Below are 19,381 nucleotides of genomic sequence, written 5' to 3'. Positions count from 1 at the left end.
TTATGCCGGATGATATTCATCATGCAACAGTTATAACACGGAGAGATATGTAACTAGCTCCAGTTCGAAAACGTAATGTAGGCATGTATTCCGTATGTAGTCATACATGCTTAGGGAAAAGAACTTGCATGACATCTATTGTCCCTCCCTCCCACGGCAGCGGGGTCCTAATGGAAACTATGGGATATTAAGGATCTCCTTTTAATAGAGAACCGGAACAAAGCATTATCACTTAGTGAATACATGAAGTCCTCATACTATGGTCATCTCCGGGAGTGGTTCCGGCTAGTGTCACCCCGGGGTTGCCGGGTCATAACACATAGTAGGTGACTACAACTTGCAAGATAGGATCAAGAACACACATATATTGATGAGAACATAATAGGTTCAGATCTAAAATCATGGCACTCGGGCCCTAGTGACAAGCATTAAGCATGGCAAAGTAGTAGCAACATCAATCTCAGAACATAGTGGATACTAGGGATCAATCCCCATCAAAACTAACTCGATTACATGATAGATCACATCCAACCCATCACCGTCCAGCAAGCCTACGATGAGATTACTCACGAACGGTGAAGCGCATCATGGAATTGGCGATGAAGGAAGGTTGGTGATGACGATGGCGATGATCTCCCCTCTCCGGAGCCCAGAACGGACTCGAGATCTGCCCTCCAGAGGAAGAACAGGTGGTGGTGGCGCCTCCGTATCGTAAAACACGATGAACTCTTCTCCTTGAATTTTATTCCGGACAAAAGGGACTAAATAGAGCTGGAGTTGGAGGCGGCGGAGCCCCGAGGGCCCCACAATCCTGCTAGGCGCGGCCAGGGGGGCCCGCGCCTGGTGGGCTTGTGGGCTCCTGGCTCCACTCCTCCGGTTGATTGTTGCGCTAGTATTTTTTATATATTCCACAAATATCATCGTAAATTTCTAGGTCATTCCGAGAACTTTTATTTCTGCGCAAAAACAACACCATGGCAATTCTGCTGAAAAAAGCATTAGTCTGGGTTAGTTTCGTTCAAATCATGCAAATTAGAGTCCAAAACAAGGGCTAAAGAGTTTGGAAAATTAGATACGACAGAGACGTATCAACCTCTCGTAGAGCAGCTTTTCTATCCTGGACGGGCCTTGATGGAGTGGTAGCATTCCCCGACAACCTTAGGTCATCGGGTCGGTGGCTTATCATCCTTGCACAAGTTAGGGGGAAATAAACACCCCTATTTGTGTACCCCGACAAAAATAAATATTTTTTGGCTACCCTTGTGTCAAGTCAATAAATTAGGGTGTAACACTATGTGTGAAAACCGTTGTGATCCCCTATACGTGTGGGTTATCAAACATCACGTTGTGTTATTGATTCACGCATGAAATATTTGCTAGGAGTATTAAAACTCCCAAGATTATGAGCCATGGTAACTTTTTGGTTTCTCAACTAAAAAGAGTTGCAACAAAATAAATCTTAAACTAAAAACTAGAAACTAAAATAAAACTGAAAATTAACTTGAACAAAAAACTCTAAACACAAAGACTAGGAATACTAAACTCCTCTCCGGGAATGTCGCCAAAAAAAGGGCTTGATATCTCCTTTTTATTGATCCAAAATTAGAACAAGAAAGGGTATCCCGCACCTATTTTCCCATAGGTGACCCTAGGTATCGAACCATAAGAGGAAGACTCCCTTGAACCAATAGTCTCTAGCAAGCTTTTTGCAAAAGTCTCAATCCAGCTTTTGACCAGATCAACAAGCAAATTGTGACTCAACACTTACAAATAAAAATAAGGTATGGGGATGAGGTCTTAATGCTTACAAGCATGTATTGGTTTTGGAATAAAAATGATATTACTTTGTGCTCAGGAAGTCACCCATCAAGAGGTGCTTGCTACATATCGGCGTGGATGATGTATCCAAATTATATCTTGATCGGCTCGAGTCCTGCATCAAGAATCACTTGTCCTACCGAAGTCCCTATCTGTCTCACGCGGTTGCCCTGATTAAGATAGTAATATCAAACAAAAGCATTGATTGTTTAATTACTACACGTCATTAATGCCTAAGGTTATGATCCATGTTGCCATAATAAACTTACTGTCACCGGTGATTGATGTAACACTTCACGGTCCCCTTACTCCTAGCCTCATTGGTGCTCAACCTCCATGATCTTGGGTACCTGCAGGGATGAAGATCGCGGATAAGACAAGAGACACTTCACAAAACACTTTTATTTTACACATACGAGACGTTATATCAAAGACTCCCATTAGTCCATTCACCAAATACATCATGCCTCACCCCATACCTTACCGGACTACACACACATGCAAATCATATCGCGAGAAGAAATCATTAAAGAACACATCTTGGGATTGATTGATTGCAATATGTCTTACAGCACATGCCTTGTGTGATGCATGATTACAAGTATGAATTAGATGAGAGAGCACTATGGTGCTGGAGATGGCTATGGAGATGAAGATGGGTGCAGCTAGGTTTTGAGGATGGAGATGATGATGATGAGGTTCTTGCTGTGCTCGACACTCTTCTGTTAACATTTCGACGGGTCCCCTTTACAGATGTTGTTCACGTGGACCACCTACCTCGGTTCCCATGCCACGTGCGCTCGCATGGAACATCATCTTTGGCTTTGGTTGCTTCCTGGCGCCTCCTGGTGACTTCTTTGTTCTCCAATCTCCTTCCTTTCTTTTCTCCCAAGTGATTTCTTCCCTTTTAGCCCATCTCCTATGGTAAAATATCAAAGAGAGGATTTGTGGAATCATTTCCATTGATTAGTCATTACTGGAAATATCAGAGTGAATATCTATATTTTAATGAAATATTCCAGTTTAAATATTGTTGAAATGTGTGTAAAAATATCACTCATCACTTGTACATTAGCTCCAAGGCAAGGCTAACATTTCTTTAATTGTGTTGAAGTGGTCTCAGTTCTATATTATTTTGTTGCACATTTATTTGCACTCGTGGCGAGGTTTGATGTCGAGTGTATGTAATCTAGTACTTGGTGGTGTTTTATGATCATTTGTGGTGAAGTTTGATGCCTAATGGATGTCATATGTCATAATTTATTTATCATGTAGTGTAGGTTTCTTAGGTTGCTATGCCATAATTTTTCATTGTGTACTATAGGTTAATTGCTAGTTACCGTATATGCTATAATTTTATATCCAGAAAGGTTGAAAGCTCTGTTTAAGGTGAATGGCCCAAAACATGCGACGCTAAAGGCCATGTAGGTGAGGAGCCATAACTGGGCCGTCCCACAACACGCTATAGTTGATCCTAAGCAGGTAACTACGGTTTGGGCCCCTCATGTTCCTGATAGACCAACCATCATTTCTTTGGCCCATAACTTTCACGGGCCATTTGCAGCCCAACCGTTTATTCATCCCATGTACCATCGGGCCATTAACAGGCTGAATATCTTGCTAGCCTGAATTGGCCGAGAAGACCATGGGCATTTAGCACGGTCCATTAATGGGCTTAAATATATGTCAGGACATGATTGTCCCAATTACATGACATGTCATTAATAAGTTGAAATATAACTCGGGCCTTGGTTGGCCTAAGCACATAATGTGTCAAAATCTTAGTCACGGCACCAATGGTTCAAAGTATACCACATGCCTTTAACAAGCCCAAAGTGAGGTTGGGATGGAATGTTGCCACCTAGACCATAGGTCGTCAATAGTCCAAAAGTAACATTGTACCATAAATGGGCCATCTAAAGCATGGGCCGTTAGTAGGCCGATAGACACATCGAGCTGGAATTGGGCCCATTTCTATGATTGGACATTGTTAGAACCAAATACGCATTGGGCCGTAATTGGGCCCACGGACATAGTGAACATTTAACATGATGGACTAGCGTGGGTCATAAATATGCCGTGTGCAAGCAATATTTTAGTGGGTTAGCCCGCTAAGTGGTTTCTAAATCTTATGGGCCTCCAACTAGACCAGCCTTTTTTAACAGGCGAGCCAGTCTTAGGCCATGCCATGTGTCACTGTATCATTGGCGCATATCGTTCATAGGATGGGTGACACCTGTCATGAGGCATAGCTAGCGTCTCGCTACTTTGGTAAATGAGAATTTGAAACGTGGAAAACTGCCATTGGTCGTGGTTGTTAACGGATATCGAATCCGAAAACCGTGCCTAGCTTAACGGCGACCCATTACGGTGGATGCCACGTGGTTTACCCTTGACGAAAATAGTTCCATGGCATGCCATTTATCATCACGGAAGTGAACACTTTTGTGATGATAAATGCATTGTTGCCATGGAACACTTCCGCGACACGACATGTATGCCTATCTTGGTTTTGTCATAAAATCGTTATGGATGTATATGTGTGACAAAAAATGTGACCTATCATGACAAACGTGTATCATTAAGTAAGTGCTTTATGTAGTGGTACCGGGCTCGCGCGAGCAAAGTAATGATACATACTTAGATCATGACGACTCAAATGCCAATGCATCATGATACCCAACCAGAGTGGGCTCAACTAACCTGCACACACCGAGCTGTGTGCGTAACGACCTCACACGAGGAAAGTCGTGTGTCATGAGGCGCGGCAAGGTTGCACGTGTGTTCACGACTCAGGTTTTGTGCCCGATAAGGAAAACTATGAGCACTAATAATTTGTAGAGATTTAAAGATAAAATCCTTCAAATAGATCACTTAACTTAATTAGCATGCAGTTGGTCTTTGTGCGAGTTCATCAAATACCTCATTTGACTTCCATTTTATGTTTCACGTTGTTTCTGTAACTTCCTTGATGTAGTTCGCCTCTATGCCAATTGGCGCAATTGGTCATCTTGTCCATATAATTCATCATCCATATAAAACTAAATCTATCTTGCTACATCCATAACATATCATTGATCCATTTTGACCGTTTGGGGCACCTAGGTGCATGGGCACCTTGCCTATCTGTCGTTGGATCGTGTTTAACGGTTGATTTGAAAACCAATATAAATGTGTCAATTACCAGTTAATTTGGCAGGCTTAAATTAGTTGACGAGTGCATTCATGCATGACACGTGATAGAAAGGTAGGAGACTAATCAACATTTATTACTTCCTTATATACCATTCATTGGTTTTTAGAATAACTAATTGAGTATATACATACGTGTGCATGTATATTATTTCAAATACCCGTGTGTACACAATTAGGCATATATATGCATTCATGTGTGTAAATAATTTCATGGGTATGCATATATCCGTTTATATACATAATTTTGTTAATAGGTATATACATATCCATGCATGTACATAATTTGATCATGAGATAAAAGCTTGAATAAATCATTGCATATATACATACCCACTTATGTACATGATTTTGGACTAGGTATATACATACCATTTAATATACATGATTTTGTTAATAGGTATATACATACCTGCGTATATGCATACCCACATATTTGCTTATCTATGTATGTACATAATCTTGTTAGTAGGTATGTGTATACCTGCGTATGTACATAACAATTTATAATGCAACCTTATCAACGTGTTTGAAAAAGATAACATGCAATGACCATAACTTATAAGACTTAAATATTTATTTATTTATTTTTATTCTGTTATTCTCTTTCCATGATTTAATGCGTTTTAATTACTTTCAAATCAATAACTACAAACGAGCTAACATGCAAGCAATTAAATGCTAGATGCCCATGCACCTAAGTGCCCCAAACATTTTACACACGCACAAACACACACACACACACATATAAATATATATATATAGGGTCGCGCTATTCGTCATCCTGGGTGATAAATAGTTATTCTTCACCCCCTCTATTTTCACATTAATACACCGTAATTTTACGTTTCTTAAATTTTAAGATTATCTCATACGTAAAAAGAGACCGTAAAAAAATACATAGTCATCGTAAAAAATATTTTATGTCACGTAAAATTACAAACATAAAAACATAGTGTAAATTATTTATAAAATGCGATTTTCTGGTCTTATGATCTATATTTTTGTTTTATTATGGCAAATTTTCCGTAGTTAATCAATGTAAATATATCTATTTTCATTTCAAATTTAATTTATTTATGAAATGGTCATAAAATTACCTAGAGTGAGGAATAATTTATTCTGCACCCTAGGTGATGAATATATATATATATATATAGAGAGAGAGAGATCAAAGATATGGATAGATAAATGGATCAATGATATGTTATGGATATGGATAGATAAATGGATCAATGATATGTTATTTTCATATATAGCTTATATGGATAAGTTTATGAGGATAGATTATGATTATAGATAATAGATATAGGTACGGATATAGATATAGATATAGATACATATAGAGATATAGATACAAATATATATCGATATATATATATAGAGAGAGAGAGAGAGATACATATAGATATATATATATATATAGATATATATATAGAGAGAGATATAGATATAGATATAGATACATATAGATATATATATATATAGATATAGAGATAGAGATAGAGATATAGATATAGATATAGAGATATCTATATCTATATCTATATCTCTATATTTATATGTGTATAAAGATATATCTATATCTATATCTATATCTCTATTTAAAGATATAAAGTTACGCTGGAGCGTAAGCAATCTGTGTCGCACGATATATGTTGGGATACGCGCATGTGTGTGTGTATGTGAGAGAGAGAACCTTATCTACAAGAAAGTGTGAATCTCGATGCAAACAAACGGTTCAGATAGCAACCACCCCAGCTAGTGTTGATAGCAAATACATGCCTATATATATATGTGTGTGTGTGTGTGTGTGTGTGTATCTATATTTATATCTGTATCTATATCTATTATCTATAATCATAATCTATCCTCAGAAGCTTATACGTATAAGATAATTTATATATCGTATTTGCATCCATGCATATATGAAAATAATATCATAATCTATATATCCGCATCGATCTAGACCCTAACAATCTATACCTACTAATAAATGGAGGTGATATTCTTGGTCCATCGTTCTACTTAGCAAAACAAACGGTGTTTCTCATAATCAACTCGTAGTTTGGTTTAATCAAAAAAATTTATTTTTTAGAAAACCCATTGAAGTTTTTTTTATCAACTCGTAGGCCAGTTTTAAGTTAGTCTTTTTGCAGGGAACCTCGTGATATTTGGGTTAATCACCATGCAATAAATATCAAATGCTTTTTTAAAATAACTATATCTTTTAAACCCTAACTCCAAATTTACCATGTTATATACATCATTTGATTACAAAAATATGTAAAATCTGAATATGATGTTAGTTTACATGTTAATAGATTAAAGAAATTATTTAGGGTGCAACCTTAATGAATGGTGCATGATTCATCTTTCTTTCATATCGGTACCAAACCGGACTGGAAATGAACACCTCATCAAATCATAATTGGAGACAAAAGAAACCATCTACAATCATGCATGCATGCCTCACAAAAATCTCATAAGAAAAAATACATAGTTATCATCTGATGACGGAGAGAGAGACACATTAGGACTAACAACATTCCAATGGGTTGTGATTGTGAAAGTACTAAGGCCACCGTTGGTGTGGATGGGAAGGAGGATGAGTGGCAACACATATGGGGTGCCATTTTTAAAATAAAGCACATCGATATATTGGGTTCTTGAGTCATGGTTATTGGGTTAGAGGATCGTGGTAGTCTATTCTCGTGTTGTAAGGCATGAGCTCTTTTTCTAGTAATTGTTAACATATCTAGCATATAGATCCATGCATACCATGCATATATAACAATTTTTAACAAGTATAACTAGCTATTTGCATCCACATGAATATTATTCATCCAAAAATATGGAAAACATAAAAAAAAACTAGTGGAACCTGCTCACCTCGGGGGGTGTGGAGGTCGACCAACGTCAAGGATGGTGGCGATGGTCGATGCGTCGAATTTGCTAGAGCATGTGATGTCGTGAGCTTGCATGATAAAGGAGAGTTGGCAGTTGCTCATGTGCCCACAACCGGTGGGATCAACGAGATTGGCGGCGGCGAGCTTGGGCCGTGGCGACATGCTAGGGCTAAGGTGGGGGAGGTCGACGGTGGTGTTGAACGGTTGTACGATGTCACCAGCATGTGCTTCGCATAAAAGGAAGGCGAAGGCGCGGTTGGCCGGGATACAATCCATAAATAAGACAAGTGCTTTCTCTATGGTACACGACTTATATAGGTGGTGAAGAATTTCATGTTTTAGAATGAAAAAAGTGAAAATAAAAGTCAGGTGTCGTTGGAGCGTACTTGAACTATATCAACCGTCATCACAGTAGATGTTAAGCTCGGCGATGGCGACCACGTGAAGTCCATTTGCCAACATCCAAATGTAGGCCAAGTAGTTTATGTTGAATATGTTGCGGTGGATACATACATCGAGTGTTTTTTCATAATACTCAATAATATTGGTATAAGTCAAAATAAAAGTTGTGTAGGGTTTGGTACTTGACTTACATGCGTATATGCTAAGTGCCAATAAAAAGACACTCGCTTACCTCCGGACAATAGGAAACTTATGATTTTGTTTTAGTGCTACATCGACGAGAAAGTGATGCTTAACCTCCAACCATGATCTATGTTGGCCGGCAACAAATACGGTTTTTTGGTACTTGTGCTAGAAAATGTGCAGTAACCACCGTTGATCCATGATGAGGAGGACAAGGAGATGAGAAGGTTTGGTGAGGGAGAGGTTGATGTTGGGTTTGTCGTTATTATGATCATGCAGACGAAGAGCCGGAGCTTTGGGGTGGAAATTCACGCAAGATCACTGGTCTGGATATTTCGAATCCACAGGTTTTGCTGGGGGCATCCTTGTTCGAGCATCAAAACCATCTCACGTAAATTAATAAATATAATTATAATAAAATTTGTTGGTTTTAGGTGTGAGATTATATGGTATATGTAGTGCATTCATATAAAAGTCCCATTGTAGAAGGTATGATTAATAGTACTAAGCAGAAAACCCACCGGATCTCCCACTCACATAAAATTGTGCATATGCCATAGATTAGTTGAGATACCAACGGGTAAGACCCATGGGACAAGTTGGCAACCCATAACATACCTTTTTGGGTCAAATTGCCATTGGTGCTAAAACCTATTGGTGTGATTGCCATATCAATCATGTTATACTCGGAAATTCTTTATATATGCAAACAAGAGGGATCTCGCTACTAGGTAGCATTTAGGTATGTGTTCAGTGGACATGGAAAGGCCCCCACAATGTGATTTTATCATGTCTCTAAGAGGTAAGGTTAGCTGATAAGGTAGATCATTTTGTTGATCCTCCATCGTATTGATCCATTAGATAATCAAACTTTCTAAACAGGACAACATTTAACGGAGTGAAAATTTGAATCACTACATGCGTAAATTAAATAGCTCAAAAATAATGAAAAATAATTATTCTCCTTGTTTCTTTGGAAAATTTAATCCTTATGGGTAGTTTTGTTGGAAGTTGACCCCTTCTTTCGATAAAGTTGGGGGGTCCTAGGTGATGGTGTGAGTGCAGCAAATATATGCAACAATTAATTATTTGGGATTCTTTGGGGTTATATTATTTGTGGTTGTATTATTTCTGAAAAGATGGATGTGGCCACTAATTATTTATGGGGTTGCACATGATAAATTGTTCATGGAGCTAGTTGTCTATTGTTGGAATGTGGACTTTCGTTATTTTAGTGGGGAAGAGTTTTTCAAAATTCTTAGGCCGTGTGATTGTGCATCATACACATGGTAAGAAAAAAGGGTATTGTTCTAAATTAGACTCTGTAAAGGCCTACCACAAGATCAATTGTGATTTTCTTTTGGAGTGCCACATAGTGAGATGATGTATCCTATTTGTTGCAATTGATTAAGAGTGTGCTACATAATGAAAATTTAAGCTTCAGAACACAACTGGAACCTACGTTCGAAGTGATAAAGGGGGGTTATACATGCGAATTCCCTTTCGCCTTTTTGTGTAATATAGTTGTAGATTGTTTAACTAAAATGAGTGCAACTCGTCAAACAATGATATGATTGTGGCATTAGCACCTCTTTTCATAGATAAAAGTGTTGTTGTTCTTCAATATGTAAATAATACTCAATTTGTGTTGACCATGATCAAGAAAAAAAAATTTAAACCTTAAATCCATCATGTACCATTTTACATTGTAGCTAGCTTGGAAATTATTTTTCAAACTAGTGAGAACTTTTGCATAAATGGAGATGATTGTATAGTTTTCTAAAAGCTGAACTATTTAGTTTTCAATTTACACACTTCACCATGATGTATTTGGGGATGGATGTTAGTTGTTCCTCTTTGAGATTAGGGACTGAGATTTTATGGAGAGAAAAAATACTTAATAAGGTTCGATGCCTAGAGTGGAAATACTCCCTGATATGTCTCCAATGTATCTACAATTTTATATTGTTTCATGCTATTATATTATCATTCTAGGATAATTTTTGTATATTATACACCAATTTATATTAATTTTTAGCACTAACCTATTGAAACAATGCCCAGTGCGAGTTGTTGTTTTCTGCGTGTTTTTAGCTTTTCTGGTTTACAGTACCAAATGAAGTCCAATTTCCATGAAACTTCTTTGTGATATTTTCTAGACTAAAAGAAGACCTTGAAGCTTCGGGAGGAGGCCAGAGGCCTCATGAGAGGAGCACCACATAATAGGGCGCATCTAGGGGGTGGTCGCGCCCAGTTGCCTCGTGCCCCCTCGTTTGCCTCAAGGCGTACCTCTTTGTCCTATAAGTTCACATTAATCCAAAAAACTCTAAGGATCACCCTGAAACACTTTTTCGATCACCGCGAGTCTCTGTTCTGTCGTGAGGCCATCTGGAGCCTTTTTCCAGTGCCTTATCATAGGGGGGATCGATCACGGAGATCCTCTACATCAACCTCGCTGCTCCCATGGTGATGTGTGAGTAGTTCACCACACACTTACGGGTCTGTAGTTAGTACCTATATGTCTATCTCTCTCTTGATCTTCAAGACAATGATCGTCGCATCTTCGCTTTGATCTATCCCATATAACTCTTTTGTGTGGCGGGTTTGTTGGGATTCGATGAATAGTGAGTTTATGTTAAGATTGTTCATGATAAATATTTGACTCTTCTCTGAATTCTGAATATGATTCTTATGTGCATGATCATCATAGCTTCGTAAATCTCTGTGATCTATTGATTTTCTTTGGCCAAGTAGATTGATCTTTCTTCACTGAGAGAGGTGTGTTGTAGTGGGTTCAATCCGACGGGTTTGTATATCCCGGTGACACACGGGGACAAGATACGACTTTGTATTGTTGCCACTAAGGATAAAATGATGGGGTTAATTCATATTATTTGAGTTCTCTTTGTCTACAGCATGTCATCATTCTCCAAGCATTACTCTGTTTTTCTTAATACTCTAGATGCATGTTGGATAGCGATCGATGGGTGGAGTAATACTAATAGGTGCAGGTAGGAGTCGACCTATTCTCTTATGGACATGATGCCTATATACACATGATCATTGCCATGAATATCACATAAATATCCTCTTTTCTATGAATTTCCAATAGTAATTTGTCTACCCACCGTATGCTTGCTTTCATGAGATATCCCACTAGGGACAACTATGGCCCCCGGGTTTATTCACTTCTAAATTAACAAAGGCTACAATTTCCTCGCTTCCTACTTTTACTTGTTATTTACTTTGCAACTTTGCAACTTTCAACCACACTACTTACTTGCTTGTAAATAAGAGACAAGGGGATTGACAACCCTCTTGCCCGTGTTGGGTGCTAGTGTTTGTTTCTTATGTGTGCAGTTGCTGAATACCGAGGTTGGTTGTTACTCCTACTGGTTCAATAAACCTTGGTTATCTACTAGGAGAAATGCTTACCTATATTGTGTTGCATCACCCGTTCCTCTTCACAGAAACCCCAACGCAGATCACAAGAATCCCTCCCTACATGGGAGGTACAAACATTTTTTAAGCTCCCTTATTCAGCATCTCTTACTACCATATGTAGATGGTTCTTATGAATAAAACCTTTGATTAGAGGTTGGATTAATAAAAAAGGTGATTTTAACTAGTAGTGTTAGGGTAATAAAAAGAGTGGCATCTAGTTAAATGATCCAGAGTTTGTAGATCTAAAAACAAAGGGGGGTTGGTGGTCAAATATCTTTGGAAACTATGCATTAGTCTTTTGTTCAATATGGGTCGAATATAGAGAAATGCGATGGCCTCTAGCAATATGTGATGAAAGCCAAATACCTAAAAAATTGCTATGTTGCTTCTTTGAAAACCAAGGTTTTTGACTACCATAGCTAGAAAGACCTACTTAAAGTAAAATATGTACATATGTTAGGAATGAAAGTGAAAATTGGCTCTAATGATATTGGTAAAATGTGGAAGGATCCCTGAATGATATATCCCATTTACACGACAAATTTGATGTGTTATTCAAAATAGGTAACCATCTTGATTTCATAGTTAGAGATTGTCTTGATAATGTACTTATTTTAGGAACAGATCGTCACATGATTTACACATACCGCTACTATAAACATGGAACTTAGTAACGGGTCTTGGAAATGGTTATGTCCCCACATTACACACTTGTCTATAATGAGCCAGTGGCATGCAGTAATTTGTATGGTGGAGTCGGTACGAATTTGAAACCGTCTATATTAACATATGGGTCCATTTAGATAGACATAATTGCCTCTGGTTACTATTTATTCAATGTGTCTTTTTAGCTAGAGACGCATGTGTGGATCGAGAACCTATCCATTATACTTTCACCTTCCCCGTTAATCACACCTTTTCCATCCACACATCTCAGATTTGTTTCCTCCAAACCTCGAGTGCTCATCGTGGTACCTATTCCCATGTTGTGTGGTGCTGCTCATCATCGTGTTGTTTGGCCTTGCCATCACTGAGCTTTAAAGGTGTAAGGTTAGATCATAGAATCCCCCATATTTCCTAGACTCTATATCTCCAAAAACCACAACATATAAATTTCAACTTACCTAGATTGCAGACTTGCAATACTTAATTATACAATAGGTAGATGACAATCCTTGGTACTACATCTGCTGCTTAATTAGTACTATAACTATTAGACTTAGTACTATATTACCTAGATAAACTACAATCGAGTTGTACTCGTCGGACGAGGATATGTAGATGATGTCGATGGCAGAGGCCTCATCATCGGCAGTGTCAACTCACGTCTCCTACTGGCTTGTTGTCATTGAGGTAGGTAAATATTTACTCTGACAAACGGCATGCGTTGGCCATCAATACAAAGGTTGGTGGCAACCGCACATCGATCAGCAATTAATTTGGTGATGGTATGGTCTTCCACCACGAGCTCAGGATCCGTGAGGATTGTGGTAATGACAACAACATCCGGCAGTAATGTGCTCCTCCAATGCGTCTCCATATAGAATTTGTTGTTGCCCTTCAACTCCACCTCGATCTCCTCCTCCTTCTTCTTATTCCCTCCTCCTGAACCTCTTCATCCGACACAGAAGAGGAGCTCAGGTCGGCAGTCGCCTCACGAGCACGACCACCATAGCTACCTCCATTGTGATTTGGGCTCCGCCGGCGGGAGTGAACTACGCATAGTACGTGGGGTGCCTCCGGACCATGGTTCTAGAGGTAGCGACGATGGATCAGAGATTTGAAGCTTGTGGTTCCTATTCTAGATCAAAAAAACAGCTGCTCCGGTGGCTAGGTTTAGCTTTATGGATCTGGCTTCCATTTATAGCCGACCAACTATATGGGGATTTGGTGGTGTGGCCTACGAGGACAATACTGTCGATGGTGCTCTGACTTTTTAAGTGTTGTTGACACTACAATGCTTCATATTTTTAGTAAAACACGTATTGCTTCAACTTCTCAGTTAAAAGAAAAACAACTATGATTTAGTTGTGTGGTAAATGCAAACATATTGCAATTCTTAGTTATAGTGGAAAGCGTACAACTTATCTATTGTTTCATCTCTGTAAAACGCAAAATGGTACCACTAATATATTATAATAGAAATTGCTACAATTTCTCTACTTTTCTTCTCTATAAAATGCAAACCACTTTGACTTCTCTATTATAATGGAAATTGCTAAGACTTCTTAGATTTATCTTCTTTGTGGAGTACAACTGTATACCTTCCACTTTAATTTAGCTTGCATTACATTTTCAATGACTTACCAATCTTTTCTACATGTAGTTTGACTTTAGTTGCATTGCACATATATATAGGGTGAGGTGTGTGCTTTATAGATATAAATGGCACTAGCTAATGACATTAGAAGGCAAGGCACAACTGATAAAGCCCGACGTAGGCCATGAAGCATCCCTGAGCTCCTCATAAGACAACGTATAGATAGAACATAGAATGAAAATGGACTTTAAAACTTTTATACCGTTCTAATGTCTTTGTATCATGCAAACTTGTAAAATTCATGTACTATGGGTACTTTAACGAATGAGATCCTATCTTTGAACCTTTGCATTCCAATTTTTCATTTGGATCTCTACTATTAAAGGGGTGTTGGGGAATGATGGTCCCTCACCCCCTTGGTACGATGGTACGTTGTCCATGATGTGGTATGTTGTTGCCTCGTCAAACTTGCAAAAATAATTAGGCGCACTTATCAGCATCTCTACTATTAAAGGGTAGTTGGTGAATGATGGTCCATCACCCACCTCCCACTACGATGGTATGTTGTCCATCATTTGATATGTCGTCGCCTCCTCAAACTATCCAAAATAGTTAAACAAACTTATTATAAGAGCATAAAATATTAAATGGTATGTCATCTTTGCACCTACTAAAACAATAAGCACGATTACCAAAAAATACACTCCATACAATCCTTACACTTAACATTTTCCCATAATAAATTATCATATTGAAGAATTTCCTTGTTGTCGATTTTCCTTTCCATAAGAAAATGTTGGTGCAAGATGATCAGGTAACTTCAGTTTTATAGGAAACAATTTGCTATACACATCTCCTTGTATGGAAACAAATAGAATACAAACCATATTTTAGTAACTTCCAATTCAATCTAACATGCCCTTTTTCCATGCATGACTACTAACGTGTAATAGGTGTAGCTCTTATGTTTGAGATGTTCACATGATCCCTTGCATTGATGTGGTGACATGGGCATGTAACTACCTTCAAAAGTAGTAGTAGCGACATATTTTTTCTTGATAATTTCGTTGGAGCATAAATAGGTTGCTTATTATATATTTTCCTATGTAGCACTGATATACTTGAAAAAAACTATATGCTCCATGAGAACTATCGAGCGCTTCACACACATGAGAGTCCACTCATGTTTGTCCTCCTTGAATTTTAGTAAACGTATGCCCATGCGAAAAGCATTATGCATGGATGGGATAGTCACAAGGACATCTTCATCATCATGAGTCAACTGTAAGAACCTTTGGGTAAACTGATGTCTTGTTCTAGTAGTTCATATGATTAGGTGAACACTACCATATAGTAGTCACACACAACAATTTTCGCATGTTCATCAACATGTTGCACGGATCTGGCACCTGGGTACCATCATGAATATGCAAGTATCATCTTTCTCATTTTATTTGTTGCTCTCTAATAGGTGTCCGATAAAATACTTTGATGGGGGGTTACTTGGTGCATGGTACAGGAACAACAACATTGTTTCCTTGATATGCACTTGTAAATGAGATTTGAAGGACTTATAAGAGGGGACATAACCATTGATATATTTCTATTTTATTTCATATTAACCATTTTGAGTTACTCGCATAATGTACTTACAACTATATCTATTTTCTTTGCAAAACTATCAGAATATTGTAACGGGAGGATGAGGTAGAGAAGTGACGATGAGAGTGGATGTGAGAAGCTAGCAGGGAGAAAAGGAAATGGAAACATATTCGTTGTGTGTGTGTACACTAGACAGGGCATTTATAATGGGAGTCATGAGCAGGAGGGGCACATGTTACAAGAAGAAACAATTCATATGGGTCACCTCAAATGCAATATGGTTTCATATACTCACTACATGTGAACAATGGTTATTACTAATGCAATCAAATATTTTCTAGTTTTATTTTAGTTATCCACCGTGGTGCTAAGAAGCCAACTCCAAGCTTAAAGGGAAGAGCATGATTTTTTTTACCAAAAACAATCATTTGGATAATGCGTTTAATTATTTTGTTGCTTTGTACCAACGCGTAAGCATTTACCTAGTGTCATTAGCAGTTGTGGGTACCAAATAAGGAAAAAAATACATCCCTAGTGTACATAACGGAGGCATGTATTTGTATGGAACTGTTTGTGTCATGTAGAGCATTGGACGCGGTTATACATACGAAACTGACTGCACTATCCACAATATTGGAAGTGGTTTCTATAACGTCCACAACTATACTGAATATTAGCAACAAAGAATTTGAGGTGGAATGGGAAACCGCCACCTTCCCATGTACGAAAACCGCCTCCAAAGCCCGATTCTATACTATTGGACGACGGGAAGGTGCTAAGAATGAGGTGATCACCCTACTCACGCCTGGTGATGGTGATGAGGTTTATTGGAGTCTAGGAAAGAACCATGTTTTACAAATACATCAATGGATGATATGTTGGAAGTGGACTTAGATGGGAAGGAAGCATTATATATAGTTGAATATGAAAATTTGCATCTTCTTATAATAATTATTCCAGAATTTTGTGCTGATTAAAGATGTTACGAAAATTATAAAATATGTTCGTAATCCTGAATGTTCATTCTCTGATTAATATGAGTCGTATAAATAACTTTTTGGGGTGTCCAGTGGCTAGGTTTATTTGACGTAATGTAGGCCTGATTCTTGGTACTGATCTAGACTTGATGATACTAGACAATATTACTCGTGGTGTTATGTGTTTCCGTCCTAATGGTGAATGTTTGTTTACTGCTGGTTTGGCTGGAGTTATCTAGGTCATTTGGAACCGACTTAGCAAAAGTAACTTTGAGAATAAGATCATGAGAAGCCCTTTTGAGGTTGTATTTGGTACGTGTGCTTGTTTGTTTGCTTGGATGTGTATTAAAAAATTCAAGTATATGGACACATCGAAGGAAATTATAGGATTGCTCAAGATCAACATTGTGGTGATTAAAGAAGATTTATTCAACGATGCATGATGCTCATGAGTCATGTGGGCATTAATCTGCAAGTCCTACTAAAGTCTTTCTTCCATGTAGTTTTGGAGTCATTAGGTCGCTGCCGCATTATTCTATGATCGGCTTTTAGATCTAGATATGTAATATGTTGAGTTGGGTGTTGTTGAACTGCATGCATTGTGTAGGTTCTATCTTAGGCCTAATAGGGTTTTGCTCCATTGTGCATGTTTCGTTTGCAGGAACGCGCGATGGGGTTTTCCGTGGGTGCATAACTCACTCTTTCTCCTATTCACATCTCATTTATTTGGATATCTTCAACTATTTTATTTCTATTATGAGAATGATGGAAATGGATTGGGATCAGCTCAAGAAATCAAGAACTCTAGAGCCAATCAAATATGGACGTCTTATGCTACTCGTAGTGGGGGTACCATAAACTAGTATCATGCCTCGCATACAACCTTTGTATTATAATGTCATAGGTGTATTTAAATTGATCTCGTTTACTGTCATGCATGGGTATAATAACACATTGTTTATTATGACATGGAATCTGTTACGTCCATTTTGCATCATATTCCTATTGTTATTTATAATGTTTTGGAGTTATCTTTCACTTTATGATGCGATGTTAATGCCTTTTCTCTGTGAAGTTGCAAGTTATACCACAAAAGGGAGATTGTCGACAACTGCAATTTTGAGCCAAAAAAGCTATAGCAGAGATAGTTACTCTCCTCAGCTCCAAATGTATTAAAAATTTAAGGACATTTTTCTTGGAATATAAAAATAAGGGAACAAAAAGATACCAGCGCAGACCCTCCATGGGCCAACAAGCCGAGGGCGCGCCTACCCCCAACCCCCAGGGTGTGTCGATTGAGCTTGTGGGGCCCATGAAGGTCCATCAATGTCCATCTTGTCCTATATGAAACCATTTACCCTAGAAAAAACTAAGAATAAGAATTTTAGAGCAACCACTGTCGTCTCAATGCGAAACTAGGTGGAGAAGATTTGCTCTCCGGCGAAGCGATTCAGTTGGGGATACTTCCGTCAACGAGGGGGAAATCAAAGAAATTGTCATCACCAACATTCCTCTAATCGCGGGAGGACTAATCTCCATAAACATCTTCACCAGCACCGCCTCATCTCTAAACCCTAGTTATTCCTTTGCTTTTAACCTTTGTATCAAATCTCATATTGGTACCCGGAGGTTCTAGTAGTGTCGATTAAATCTTTTGGTTGATGCTAGTTGGTTTACTTGGTGGAACATTATAGATCATAAGGATCCAGTAGCATGAAGACACAAGAACATAGACGAACGAAGATCGAATTTGAGTAGATCCAACATATAAAATCACTGAATCAATCCTTCATGATCCGCCGGAGTCACACGTCCACATGCCCTCCGATGATGCTAGATGCACCACCGAGATAGAGGCTAGGCGGGGAGGACATTATTTTATCTTCAAGGAGTCATCGTCATCTTGCCTTCTTGAGCAGAACAAGAAACCCTAGCAAAACTTAAATAAACATAGAAAAATGGAGCCCTCTCCTTGGGAAGGGTCGAGATCCATCGCATTACAATGGCCCTAAGGCTATCAGAAATTATATTGTTCGGTTCGTATTCAAATGTATCTTCGAATGATTTATTTTTGCCATTTCTACCTTATATTTCATTTGTCAAATCAAGGTCAAAATATGATAAAACATTTAAGGGATACTAGTAAACCATGGTTAAAATTCATTTTATTAGTTAAAATTATGGTCAAAATATGACTCAATTTACGAGGGAAACAATCTTTTTAGGGGAACTCCTATTCGACGCACTTTATTTTGAAGCCAAGAGAGTTACATATTTAATTATAGAGGAGGGGAAAGAAACTAGGGGGAGCATCGTCCCAAAAAAAATAGAAGACTTTGACTCATAAGAGTGTTTTGCTAAAGTAGGTGTGACCAAATTTGCATCCCATTTATAGTGCTCGAAGGAGATGCCTTTCCATAAAAGTAGCTAAGCAAGGACAAATAATTCAGTTTCACTGGTGTAGGCACTGATCAACTCCAAACAGTCTGATTCCAACGTAGCACCAAAGCATCCCAATCTTTCTAATTGTTCAATTGCTTTAACCATTGTGAGTGACTCCACCACAGTCACAACCAACACATGATAAATTGGCT

At 38.3% G+C, this 19,381-nt stretch overlaps 1 long non-coding RNA gene across 1 annotated transcript; it reads right to left on the bottom strand.

Annotated features, from left to right (window-relative positions):
* Window positions 1-1,019: 1,019 nt before the first annotated feature.
* LOC123440070 lies at window positions 1,020-8,178 on the bottom strand. Its single transcript, XR_006630271.1, has 3 exons — window positions 7,903-8,178; window positions 2,088-2,737; window positions 1,020-1,988 (listed from the first exon to the last, which is right to left on the bottom strand). It is a non-coding gene; the product is annotated as an uncharacterized LOC123440070 (long non-coding RNA).
* Between the last annotated feature and the right edge of the window lie 11,203 nt (window positions 8,179-19,381).

The sequence above is a fragment of the Hordeum vulgare genome, chromosome 3H (genome assembly GCF_904849725.1).
Source record: "Hordeum vulgare subsp. vulgare chromosome 3H, MorexV3_pseudomolecules_assembly, whole genome shotgun sequence".
NCBI lineage: Eukaryota > Viridiplantae > Streptophyta > Magnoliopsida > Poales > Poaceae > Hordeum > Hordeum vulgare.
This window is presented reverse-complemented; position numbering and strand designations above follow the sequence as displayed.